The sequence below is a fragment of the Zalophus californianus genome, chromosome 3 (genome assembly GCF_009762305.2).
Source record: "Zalophus californianus isolate mZalCal1 chromosome 3, mZalCal1.pri.v2, whole genome shotgun sequence".
Lineage (NCBI taxonomy): Eukaryota > Metazoa > Chordata > Mammalia > Carnivora > Otariidae > Zalophus > Zalophus californianus.
The window spans coordinates 73,900,757-73,912,520 of record NC_045597.1 but is presented as its reverse complement, the minus strand read 5'-3'; the positions used below and the strand labels follow the sequence as shown (position 1 = coordinate 73,912,520).

Genomic DNA, 11,764 nt, shown 5'->3' with positions numbered 1-11,764 from the left:
CTGTACTGACTCCTAATGACTCACTGCTTAGGTCACAAATCATTAGGCATTAGTCATCTATAAAAATGTAAGTGTCTGGGGGCACCTGGGTGGCTCCGTCGGTTGGGCGTCTGCCTTCAGCTCGGGTCATGATCCCAGGGTCCTGGGATCGAGCCCTGCATCGGGCTCCCTGCTTGGTGGGGAGCCCGCTTCTCCCTCTGCTTGTGCTCTCTCTGACAAATAAATAAATAAAATCTATAAAATAAAATAAGTATCTGGAAGTGCCTGTCATTTACATGTGAGAAAGTTCTCTGTTCCTGGCTCAGCACGTGGGCTGTGCATCAAGGGAAGCCCAGGCATCCCACATCCTAGGGAGCTCTGTGGCATCCCGGACGTTTCACACACAGATGCTCTGTCCCCCAAACATGACTCAGACTTTGGAGTCTTTGTGCTAAATAAGATCCTTGCTGGTAGTTACTGGCAGTGAGGGAGGCATCTTCGTGCAAGCATCAGCTCCTTCGGGTCATCAGAGTCAGTTGGGGCTGGGGCCGAGTCAGCCACAGATCGTCTGCGGTCGGTCCGGGGCTTCCCTCCTCTGTAGGTGGATGGAAGGGCTTCGCTCGCTCTGGTCACTCCAAAGGCCTAGGTCGGTGCCAGGCACTTAGGCAGACAGGCCCCTATCATCCAAATGAGGGCGGAGCAGCCGGTTATCGCTGCTGGGGAAATCCTGGGTCTGCTTCGTGGTTTGCTTTAAAGAGCTTATCTTTCTGTTTATTTGTTCTCCTGATGGAAACAGCGTTGGCCCAGTGACAGACGGCACCCGGAACTGACCTGGCAGCCCGACCTCCTCCTCCTCGGTCCAGGCTTGATTTGGGGGTTAAAGGTGATACTTTTTGAGAACGGTAGTAAAACATTAATGGTGAGTAAAGTTCCTTCTCTTTTGCCCCTTAAGTTCACTGGGCGATCCTGTTTGCTCTATAAAGTGAACTGTATTTGCCAAGGGTAATTGGAACTCTGCGGCTCGAATGACCTTGATTTCCTCCTGCTGCTGGGCTGTTGTGTGGGGTGAGCGCTGCAAGGTGTTATCAGGCAGCTGGAAACAGCCCTGTGGTGCCCAAGACCACTCTCAATCAAGTCCCCCTGGCAGGACAGATGCTGCAGGTTTTGTGAGAACCACTGGCCTCAAGACCAGAGTACCCAAAATGTTAGCAAGGCACAGACTTCCCAGGGCCTGCCCCTCACCTGCAAACTCACCGACGGTGTGCATCACGTACAGAGGCGCCCAGTGACGTTGAAAGCTGGGGAGTCTGACTCACTTTCATCCTTGAAGGCTCTGATTTTATTCCCATCTCTTGCCCCCAGACTCTTGGGTGACCTTGGACTGTGCTTTGGATTCGACATCTAGAAATGTGATGTATTTCTTTGTTCGTTGTCTTCCCACTGGAGTCGAAGCTCTGTGAGAGCAGGACCTTGGCCCGTTTGTTCATTGCTGCCTTCCCAGGGCTTGGAGCAGAGCAGGTACTCAGTGCGTGTTTGTCAAATGACCAGATGGATCCCATCACCTGTCCTACACTTGTTGACCATTGCCTTTGAGGCACTTGCCATCTCCCCGGGCAGACGTGGGTGTTACGCAGCAGTCGTGAAATAATGAGGCAACAGCGTTAAGACCAACAGAGCCAGGAGCTAACACATGGGCAAGGCGGGCACGCCTCGGCAGGAAATCATCGGGCTCGGAGGCCCTCCTGGGCCAAGGGCTGAGGTCAGGCCGGCGCCTCTGTGTCTGCTGGGCAAAGATCAGGTTGGTGCAGGGTAGGGGCTGGGTGAGCATGAACGAGCAGAAAATACATTCTGGGTTGCCCTAAGGACATGGAGAAAACTGCTAGTTTTTAAAAATTGAACTCAATTCTGTCTTAGTTGACTTCAAGAGCATGGTCAAAGTCATTTCTAGCAGATCATACCCTATCTGGTTTGGGGCTGTTCCTTAGTGCCTGGAAACATCTATACCATGCTGGGGCTCTTACAGTTCCATTGTTTGTGGTCCTGAGACTTGGCTTTCCTAAACACAGCCCAGAAGTTCTCCTCTTCCCAACGCTGGGCAGGCTGCTGAGAAGTTGCCCATCTGCGGAAGCACATAGACAACGTGAGACAAACTTATCAGTCATCACATTTAAAAAAAAAAAATGTCTCTCAAGACGCCTGGGTGGCTATCCATGAAGCGTCCAACTCTTGGACGCTCAGGCCATGATCTCAGGGCCGTGAGATCGAGCCCCATGTGGGGCTCTGCACTCAGCACGGAGTCGGCTTGGGATTCGCTCTCTCCCTCTCTCTCCGCCCCTCCCCCTGCTCTCTCTCTGAAATAAACAAATAAAATCTTTAAAAATAAATAAACAAAATTTAAAAATGTCTCTCACAGTGAGTATCCAAGACGGGAGCGTGTCTTGAGCTTAGGCAGGAGGCCGTTTGCTTACATGGGGCCTGAGGTTCAAATGCAGAAAAGCACACGCACATCAGCAGTCACTGCTGATGCCTGGGCGAAACTCTTCATCACTGCACAGGCTGTTCAGAGGACTGGAGGCGCAGGGGAGACTGGGAACAGCCAGTGGCTGGGCTCAGACAGCAGCTGTTCCGCAGCACTCCGAAAGCCTGTCCGCAACGCCCTGTGTCACACTCTGCATGGTCTCAGAGGGCAGCGTGTGTCGCCGCTGTTTGCGGTGTGATAAAAGGCCCCCCGCGAAATGACTGAGGCTCCCAGGAGAGGCAACAGGAATCCATGAAGCAGACAAACTGATATTCCATGCCTTGCACCATCTCTGATGAGTTAGGTTTATCCTTGGCACAGAGAGGTGGCTGCACAGCATTTGGCAGCAATCGGGCCAATTTCTTATTTTCCAACAAGACAAAAATCAAAACCACATCATTGAAGCAAATAACAAATCTTTCAGGATCATGATTACCCAATTTGGCTGTTTACTTTAATCAAATCACAAACTAATGATCAAATTTGGATTGGATTATGTGCCTATAAAGATAACCAAGGATCCAACATAAGTGACTGTCAGTCAAAGCCTTTTCAGACAAAGCTAGCATTACAACATGCCAATTACATTTTTATCAGGTAGTTAAGATAATTACCTGTGGTAAATGTGTTAGTGGGACAAGTATAGATTGCTGTAAACATTTGCTGACCACTTTAAAATGCTGCCCGACCGTATGGGAGAAATCAAGGGTACAATAGTATGCAGATGTATTTACACCAGCTGATGTCATATAAAATCCAATAAAGTTTTTCCGCCCAAAGCCTGTGTGTCCTTTTGCCACCACAAGATGGCTCTGTACCGTTTCTTCTCAGAAGCAACATGGGCTCCAGAGCCAATTCCTCTTTGTGAAGCATCACAAGCCCTTGGGTGGGCTATCATCAAACCTGGACAGGCATCTTGAACCAGTGACTTCAGCCCCCTTCCTGGGCCAGTGAAGCCTCCTCGTCCCTCCCACTCTTTCAAGTCTCTGATGCCCTGGGCTTTCTTCCAAATGCTGGATCCATGTGTCATCAGCCTCCAAATGAGGGTGCATTGCCTGACATTCTCCCCCACATGCAATGCTGGTGAAACTGTATACAATTTTTAATATGCGACTTATCCCTTTGGCTCTTTGTGTTAAGATGATCATTTTCCCAACCCCCCAAACTTAATGTGATTCTATTCTTGCTTTGTCAGGAATGTTAGCCGCATCCCCATTCCTTCATCTCCTATTCCTAGATGGTACCAACTCCTGCTAGTCCTTTTTAAAGGAAGTCTGGGCATTTATTTCATTATCTCCAAAGCATCTTCTTTTTCTCTCAGCCTATGAGCCTCCAAAATGGTTTTACTGCATTTGATTGTTCTGAGTGTTTACCATGTATGAACTCATTAGGCTTCTTGACTCTGCTGAATCAGTTACCAGCCACATTTCTGCTTTGCAGTATCCAAAATTTTCTTGCTACAATCTTGTCTCTTCTTCTTTTGTCCTTCTGGGATAATAAACTTTTTGGGAAAATGTCCATTTAGTCTTTTTATTAGGGTTTCAGAAGCAAGCCATCAATGCTCATACTTCATCCACCATCTTAATTAAGAAGCCCAAAGTGAGCCCTCTGCATATAGGTGCTCATGTCCTTATGTACTTATCACAATAACCTTGTACTGTTAATGTCCCCATTTTTCGGATGAGAAGACTGAGGCACAGAAAAGTCAAATAACTTGCTCAAGTCCACACAGCTAGGAAGTGGAGAGGGAGCTAGAATCAACTCCAGGCAGCCTGACTTCGGCATTATGTCTGGAAGAAATAGAAGAACCGACTGACAGGCTGTTTAAGAATTGGTCAGACCGCAGGTACACTGAGGGTGTGCTCGTGCGTGTACAGGCATGCGTGCACATGCCCGCACGCACTGTACCCCATTGGGTACACTCCATTGGTGAGGGAAGAATCCGGCCAGTATGTGATAGCTGAACACATGACACTTGACACTGGACATGTGGGGTGATGGCAGTTGGTTTGTCACCTACAGTCACTGCATGGGGGAGGAAGACATAGCATGTCATGAAGGGCCGCACAGCGGTGCCCCCTGGTTCCCATGGCAGGATATGATTGGTTTGTTTAATTCATGGGCTGGCAAGGAGGGATCTAGTCAGGTGCGCTGTCCTTCTTGCTGGAGAACATATCTGGTCAGAGTAGGCGAACTTACAGTTAGGTCTTTGGGGCCCTGTGAGGCTCGGAGATGTCAAAGCAGCACATGAAATTTTAGGTATTACAACACACACACACACACACACACACACACACACACACACACACAATCCTTGCTGTGCACAGTTTCCCCTTGCCTCTCCCCATCAGAAGCTGAGAGTTATTCCCAGTGAAGAGGGTAAAACAGGAGGTCTCTGGATTGTTGGGGATCTAGCACAGTGGAGGGTAGGGGAGACGGAGAGAAAATGTATCTAACAAACGGGGAGGTTCCTAGTCTTGTCCTCCGTAAAGCTTCTGGGATTCTAGCAGCCAGAAGCATACCATCAGCAGAAATCTGGCACGTGTAACCAGCCTGAGAGAAAAGCCCTCACAACACTGGGGTTCCCAGTGACATGGTGCAGTTCTCAGTCAGCACCCATAGGCACAGGGATGCAACTGGTCTTGAATGAAATTTGAGCGGGCAGCCAAGGGTCACCACGCAGCCGAAGAAACTCTGTAACATAAGACAAGGCTCAACAGAAAGGGAAGAAAGCAGAGTAGAGACACTGGAATCTAGGCAGGGAGGTGAAGATTTCAAAACCACCATCATTAATATCCTCAAATAGAGAAGAGAAGATACCAGATGCATGAAACAGGAACAGGATGCTGGGTTTCTTTGTGTGTGTGTGTGTGTTTTTTTTTTTAACAAACCCAGAGAACAAATTTAAAAAATTTTAAAACCTGATAGCAGAAGATATAAAAACATACAGATAGTGTAGAATATTAAGAAAACTCAATAGATAGTTTAGAAAATAAAGGTAGGGAAATCTTCCAGAAAATCGTGCAAAAAGCAGAAGAAATGAAAAATAGGAATGAAAAGGTGAGCAATGAGGGCACTGGAGGGCATCATTTAAGAAGCAGTTAGGGAGAGGGACGCCGGGGTGCCTCAGCTGGTTAAGCGTCTGCCTTCAGCTCAGGTCATGATCTCGGGGTCCTGGGATCTAGTCCCGCACCGGGCTCCCTGCTCAGAGGAGAGCCTGCTTCTCCCTCTCCCACTCCTCCGCTTGTGCTCTCTCTCTGTCTCTCTGTCAAATAAATAAAGTAAAAAAAAAAAAAAAAAAAACCTTAAAAAAAGCAGTTAAGGAGAATCTTCCGACTACAGGACACAGGTTTCCAGAACATGTGAGCCCACTCTGCCTGGTCCAGTGGTCAAGTAGACCACACCAAGATGTAGCACTGCATATCCCTGGGAAATCTCAGGACAGCAAGGAGACGGAGAGGATGCTGAAAGCTTCTTGAGTCCTCGAGGAAAAAACAAAATCAATTCATAGAGGAGATCTCTATATAGATCTAGATGACATATAATATATAAAGGATCAGGAATCAAAATGTCTTCAGACTTTCTAGCACAATGCTAGAGGTGAGAAGTAAATGAAGCCATGTCTTCAAAATCCTGAGGAAAAAACATTTCAAACTTGGAATTCTATACTCAGCCAAACAATATAGTGGGAGGGTAGACAAAAGATCTTTTTTTAAAGATTTTATTCATTTATTTAACAGAGAGACACAGTGGGAGAGGGAACACAAGCCGGGGGAGTGAGAGAGGGAGAAGCAGGCTTCCGGCGGAGCGGGGAACCCGATGTGGGGCTCGATCCCCAGACCCTGGGATCATGACCTGAGCTGAAGGCAGACGCTTAACGACTGAGCCACCCAGGTGCTCCAGACAATAATTCCCAGAGTGCGGGCCTTCACGGGTCATGATCCGGACTCCTGGGATCGAGTCCCACATCAGGCTCCCCGCTCAGCAAGGAGCCTGCTTCTCCCGCTGACCCTACCCCCTCTCATGTACTTTCTCGCTCTCTCAAATAAATAAATAAATAAATAAGTAAATACTTCTTGAGTACTCTTTCCCAGGAAGCTACAGAGTGATCCAACAGGATGACAAGCAAACCAAGAAGGAAGACAACTTGGCTCCGGGGGACAAAGAGGGGTGAAGGGAGCCCCATGGATGACGAAGAGAAGGGACCCAGGACGATGGCCCTATAGCAGATCCTGGGAGCAGCCAGTATAGACGAGAGCAGGTTGCAAGTAGTCTGGGAGAAATTTCTCCAAGGAGGTAAACCTGACCGAATACCCGAGGTGCTTGAGCACATTGAGAGGACATTGTGATAACTGGGGGGAAGTTTAAGTTGAATTAGATGTAAGTACATAAGACACAAAAGACGAGGTACACCAGAAAAAACAGATAGTCTTTAAATTCTGGATAAAATTAAAAGCTTTGCAAGAAGGAAAGAGAAATCACAGTTTACCACCTGGGTCTGCCATTCATCGCATTGATACAATCATGTTAGTATAAATCCCAAAGACTGGTCTAACTAAAGTTCCCACTCAAGCCCAGCAGTAAGACGTGGTGGCTGAGAGCCAGACTGCCCACCTAATCTGTAACCCCCGCTTATTAGCCGTGTGATTGGGCCACTTGCTTAACCACTCTGACTCAGTTTCCTTATGGGTAAAATGAGGATCATAGCAGAACCTAGGGTTTGGGGGAGTATTAAATGAATTATACATGTGAAATGGGTAGAACAATACCTGGCATGTAATAAGTTCTACATAAGAATAACCTAGTATTTTATGATCGTTTAGGAGTGTGGAAGAAGTATGTGCACACATGTGCATGTTATGTATTCATCTCCATATTGTTTGGGAAAATCAATAGAAAAGGATACAACACTGTAAAAATGTGATTTGGGGATGGAAGTGAACATACCAAAAACAAAAACAAAAAAAAGCTAAGATGAACATAGAATAGTTGCTTCTGAAGAAGAAGAAATTGGAGGGAGCCTCGGGTGAAGGTGGGAAAGGCAGAGGTATGTTGTTTTTCGTAATAAGCCTTGTCAAATGATTTGACTCTCGGTTCCCCAGAAGCAGACCCTGAGACAAGGATTTGTGGGCAGGATTTAGCAAGGAAGCACTCCCAGGGGAGATAGGAGGGGAGGGCCGGACTCAGACTGACCCTGCTGCAGGCAAGGTTGCTGGGGCCGGCCTCTCCCACACCTCTGGCTGGGGGCCAGGCGCTCCCACAGGCCCACAGGCATGCCGCCTCTGGAGAGGGTCCTGGGTGCCGGCCCCCAGAAGGCTGGTGTCAGGCCTCAGACATGTAAAAGGACCTGGGTGGTGGCCTTTAGATAGCTAAAGGTCCTAAAAATAGAGTTCAAAATGCTCCAGTTTGTATCTCCAGCCAGACTCTTCCAGACCTCACTGGGTTGGGCAATAAACCCAATTTGTTCAACTACAGGGACTCTTAGAGGTCTGTGGCTGGAGGGTGCTCAGATAGCCTTCCAGGGGATTTTTTTTTCCTAAGGTACCTAAGTACCTCAGTGTGTACGTTTAAGCATGGGATGGAGTTCTTCCTTGAACCCCTGAAATCCTTCCACATAGACCCCACACCTGCCTTGTCAGTCTCAATGCTATGCTGCTCAAGAAATATAACATTATATACTGTCATCCCCCACAAAGCAATTTATTTTATTTTTTTATTCAAATTCAATTAAATAACATATAATGTATTATTTGTTTAAGGGTATAGGTCTGTGATTCATCAGTCTTATATAATGCCCAATGCTTATTATATCACATACCCTCTCCAATGCCCATCACCACGGTACCCCATGCCCCTAGCCCCCTCCCCTCCAGCAACCCTCAGTTTGTTTCCTATGATCAAGGATCTCTTATGGTTTTTCTCCCTCTCGGGTTTCATCTTGTTTCATTTTTTCTTCTCTTCCCCTATGATCCTCTGTCTTGTTTTTAAATTCCACCTATCAGGGAGATCATATATGATAACTGTCTTTCTCTGGTTGACTTATTTCACTTAGCATAACACCCTCTAGTTCCATCCATGTCGTTGCAAATAGCAAGATTTCATTCTTTTTGATGGCTGAGTAATATTCCATTATATATATATATATACACACCACATCTTCTTTATCTATTCATCTGTCCATGGACATCTGGGCTCTTTCCACAGTTTGGCTATTGTGGACATTGCTGCTATAAACACTGGGGTGCAGGTGCCCCTTCGGCTCACTATATTTGTATCTTTCCCCCAAAGCAATTTAGATAGAAACAATAGTGTTTAAGTAAATTTTAGTGCAATTATAATATTCAAACAGCATTTCTTGGCAAATACAACCAGCAACAAAAGATCACCAAAGATTCTTAATTGCTCAAAATAACTTTGAAAGAAAAAAAACAGTCCTTCAGTTTTCTCCAGAGGACACTGCCCTACATTTCTTCCAGATTTACATACTTTCATTGATTGCTAAATGGAAGCTTAATAAAAAGTTTGTATGTGATGACATGATTAAAATTCACAGAAAATCTTTTTTTTTTTCAGCAATCCTGCTGTAAACAAGCGGGCATTTCACACTCGTGTTTTTATATTTTTTACCACCAAAATGGCACTAGCCCAGGCATCCTGGTGGTCAGCGGGAAGGCTCTGTGGGACACACCCCAGCATCATGTGGGGCTGGCACAACATCTCACACAGAGACTCCCAATAAATATCTGAAGGAACCAACCTGAAGCCATTACATGCAGGCTCCCTCCCTTTATCACAGGTACCATAAACACATGTCGCTCTGTGGTAACCGCACCATAATAAATGGTAAATCGCTGTGGGAGGTGAATAAGCAAGCCACTGGTTTATGGACAAGATTTATTGTCATAAATGATCACACAGGAGAACACACTCCCTTCTAAATTGACAGTGCTTCCCCTCCTGGGCTCTCCACCCTTTGGGATGTTGGAGGACACCACTGAGCTGGAGACAACCCATTCAAAATCATCACTAACTCTAGGATTTAAAATGATAACAATAACCACAGCAAATCAACCGAAAGACCTAAAATTCCAAACCAAGTTGCTGGCTCCGTTTCATTTTAGCTGCCTTAAGCGTTACTTATGAAAAATCTTTTTCTACTCACCTTCTGGAGCAGGAATTCTTTCTTTCTTTCTTTTTTTTTTTTTTTCTTAGAGAGAGAGTGTGCGCACACAGGGGGAAGGTGGAGCAGAGAGAGTGGGAGGGAGAGAATCTTGAGCAGGCTTTACGCCCAGCACAGAGACCATCACTGGGGCTCGATCTCACAACGCTGAGACCATGCATGAGCCGAAACCAAGAGTCCGATGCTTAGCTGACTGAGCCACCCAGGCAGCTCTGGAGCAGGAATTCTTAACATGGGGTCCAAATCCATGAGATTGTTGGGCAGTTTTTTTTTTTGCTTACATGTGTATTTTCTGGGGAGAGGACCCTGGAGATGACCTCCCAGTTGTAGCGGTAGGCAGGAGAGTGACAAAGGGAGAGCTTCTGGTGTGCAGTTCAATATTTTTTTTTTTTTGTACATTTGGTAGAGGAAATACCTCCATTGGGGAAGGAATGACAAAAGGCTGGGAAAACAGAAAAGTCAAACAGAAAAAGAAAAGAGAAGAAAAGAAAAAAGTCAAACAGAACTGTTTCATTGGCTCTAGCTGCAAACAGATGAAGGCATTTCTCCTTTTATACAGGGGCAGGGGCCTAGATAAGAGGGGCAGCAGCTGCTCTTATACCTGCTCATATACCTGCTCTTATACCTGGTTTGGGAAGATTAACATTAAGACCAGCTATTTTCTCTTCTCCCTAGGTAAGTGAACATTAATAGAGGTCCCTTTGAGATTCCGGGCCAAGTTTATACCATCACAGACACTGGAATATTGGTTTTCCAGGATGCATCCTGCACATTCTCAAACACTCCTTGGGAACATTCCCAAATGTTCCAAGGAGTACAGAGACCCTCCCCTTCCCACCCCGATGTGCACAACCTTCCACCTGAAGAGAGATGGCTCCCATCTCCAAAGCTGGCCCAGAGACCCAGGAGAAGGGATGGAGTGAGAGCAACCCCATGCTTTTATCATTGGCTTGTGTCTTGTACTGCTGGTCAGATCAACATAGCAGCTGGGAATCCCTTGAACATGAACTTTGGAATAAGACAAGCCCAGTAGTTTGAAAGGTCCAAGAGAGAAAGAACCTGCCTCCACTTTAAAACCCTACTCCTCAGAGGCTGGAGGCCACGAGGCCATGAGGCTTCCTCATCCTCTGTAGGAGGGCTGCTTTGGAGAAGATACCTTGTCATATCATTGTTCTAGTGATGTCTTGTGTCTGCAGAATTTGGGGCTTTATGATTGAGGGCACGTCCAGGTAAAGCATCTGCAGTTGGCCAACTTCATTTACCCATCTGTCCTCCATTTCTCTTCTTTCTTTAATTAACCCACTCATGCAGCAGCTATTCAGAAAGGGCTGTATAACAGGCCCCCCTTGGCATTTTTAGCAACTGGATTATAGAATTTCCCTTTGCCAAGGTCTCACCAGGAAGAAGGACTTAGTGATGTAAAGAGAAAAGAGGCCATCAGATCTGCATGTGACTCATATGGCCAGGGTGAAGAGGCAGTGGTGTTTGTGGAAGGTCGGATAGGCTGGACGTCATTGTTCACATACCCCAGTGAATCTAAGGAAAGTGCCAGTCATGACCCCACCGTGGAGGAAATAAAAACACAAAATCTTGAGTTCAGAAACACAAGAGAGAGCCTGGAGCGCTGGCCTCAGACAGAGCACCGTACCCACAGTTGTGCCCAACTATCTCGGCTGTTCCCCATCTCTGTAATGGGGCTGCTCTAGCCCCTGGAACCTCACTTTCCAGGGAGATTTAATCAATCTTTTTTGAGTAAATGAATGTCACAAAGAATATTTTAAAAGTTGCCACCTGCTCTGTGCCGAGGTAAGAAGTACAAATGATTCTCCAGCCTCAAGAAGGGTGCAGGTGTCACTCTAAAATGTAGGTGATAAATAAACATCTCCACTATTAGTAAAAGGGCTATTTGACAGGACTGTATGGAACCCACGGGTGTGGGGACAAGAAAAGGTCATATAGTGTGGGGACCACAGGGATGAATGGGCAGGCGTGCGGCCATCACACTGCCTGCTGATGCAGAACCCTGGGGACATGGAGCTTCTGCACTGGTGAGTTCGAATAACAATGTCTGCCTCACCAACATAGGG

The 11,764-nt window shown here is 46.6% G+C and overlaps 1 long non-coding RNA gene across 1 annotated transcript; it reads left to right on the top strand.

Moving 5' to 3' along the window:
- The first annotated feature begins 416 nt into the window (after positions 1 to 416).
- Positions 417 to 2,178, top strand: LOC113920676. The gene is made up of 3 exons (XR_003519342.1): positions 417 to 625; positions 776 to 898; positions 1,342 to 2,178. It is a non-coding gene; the product is annotated as an uncharacterized LOC113920676 (long non-coding RNA).
- The last annotated feature ends 9,586 nt before the right edge of the window (positions 2,179 to 11,764 follow it).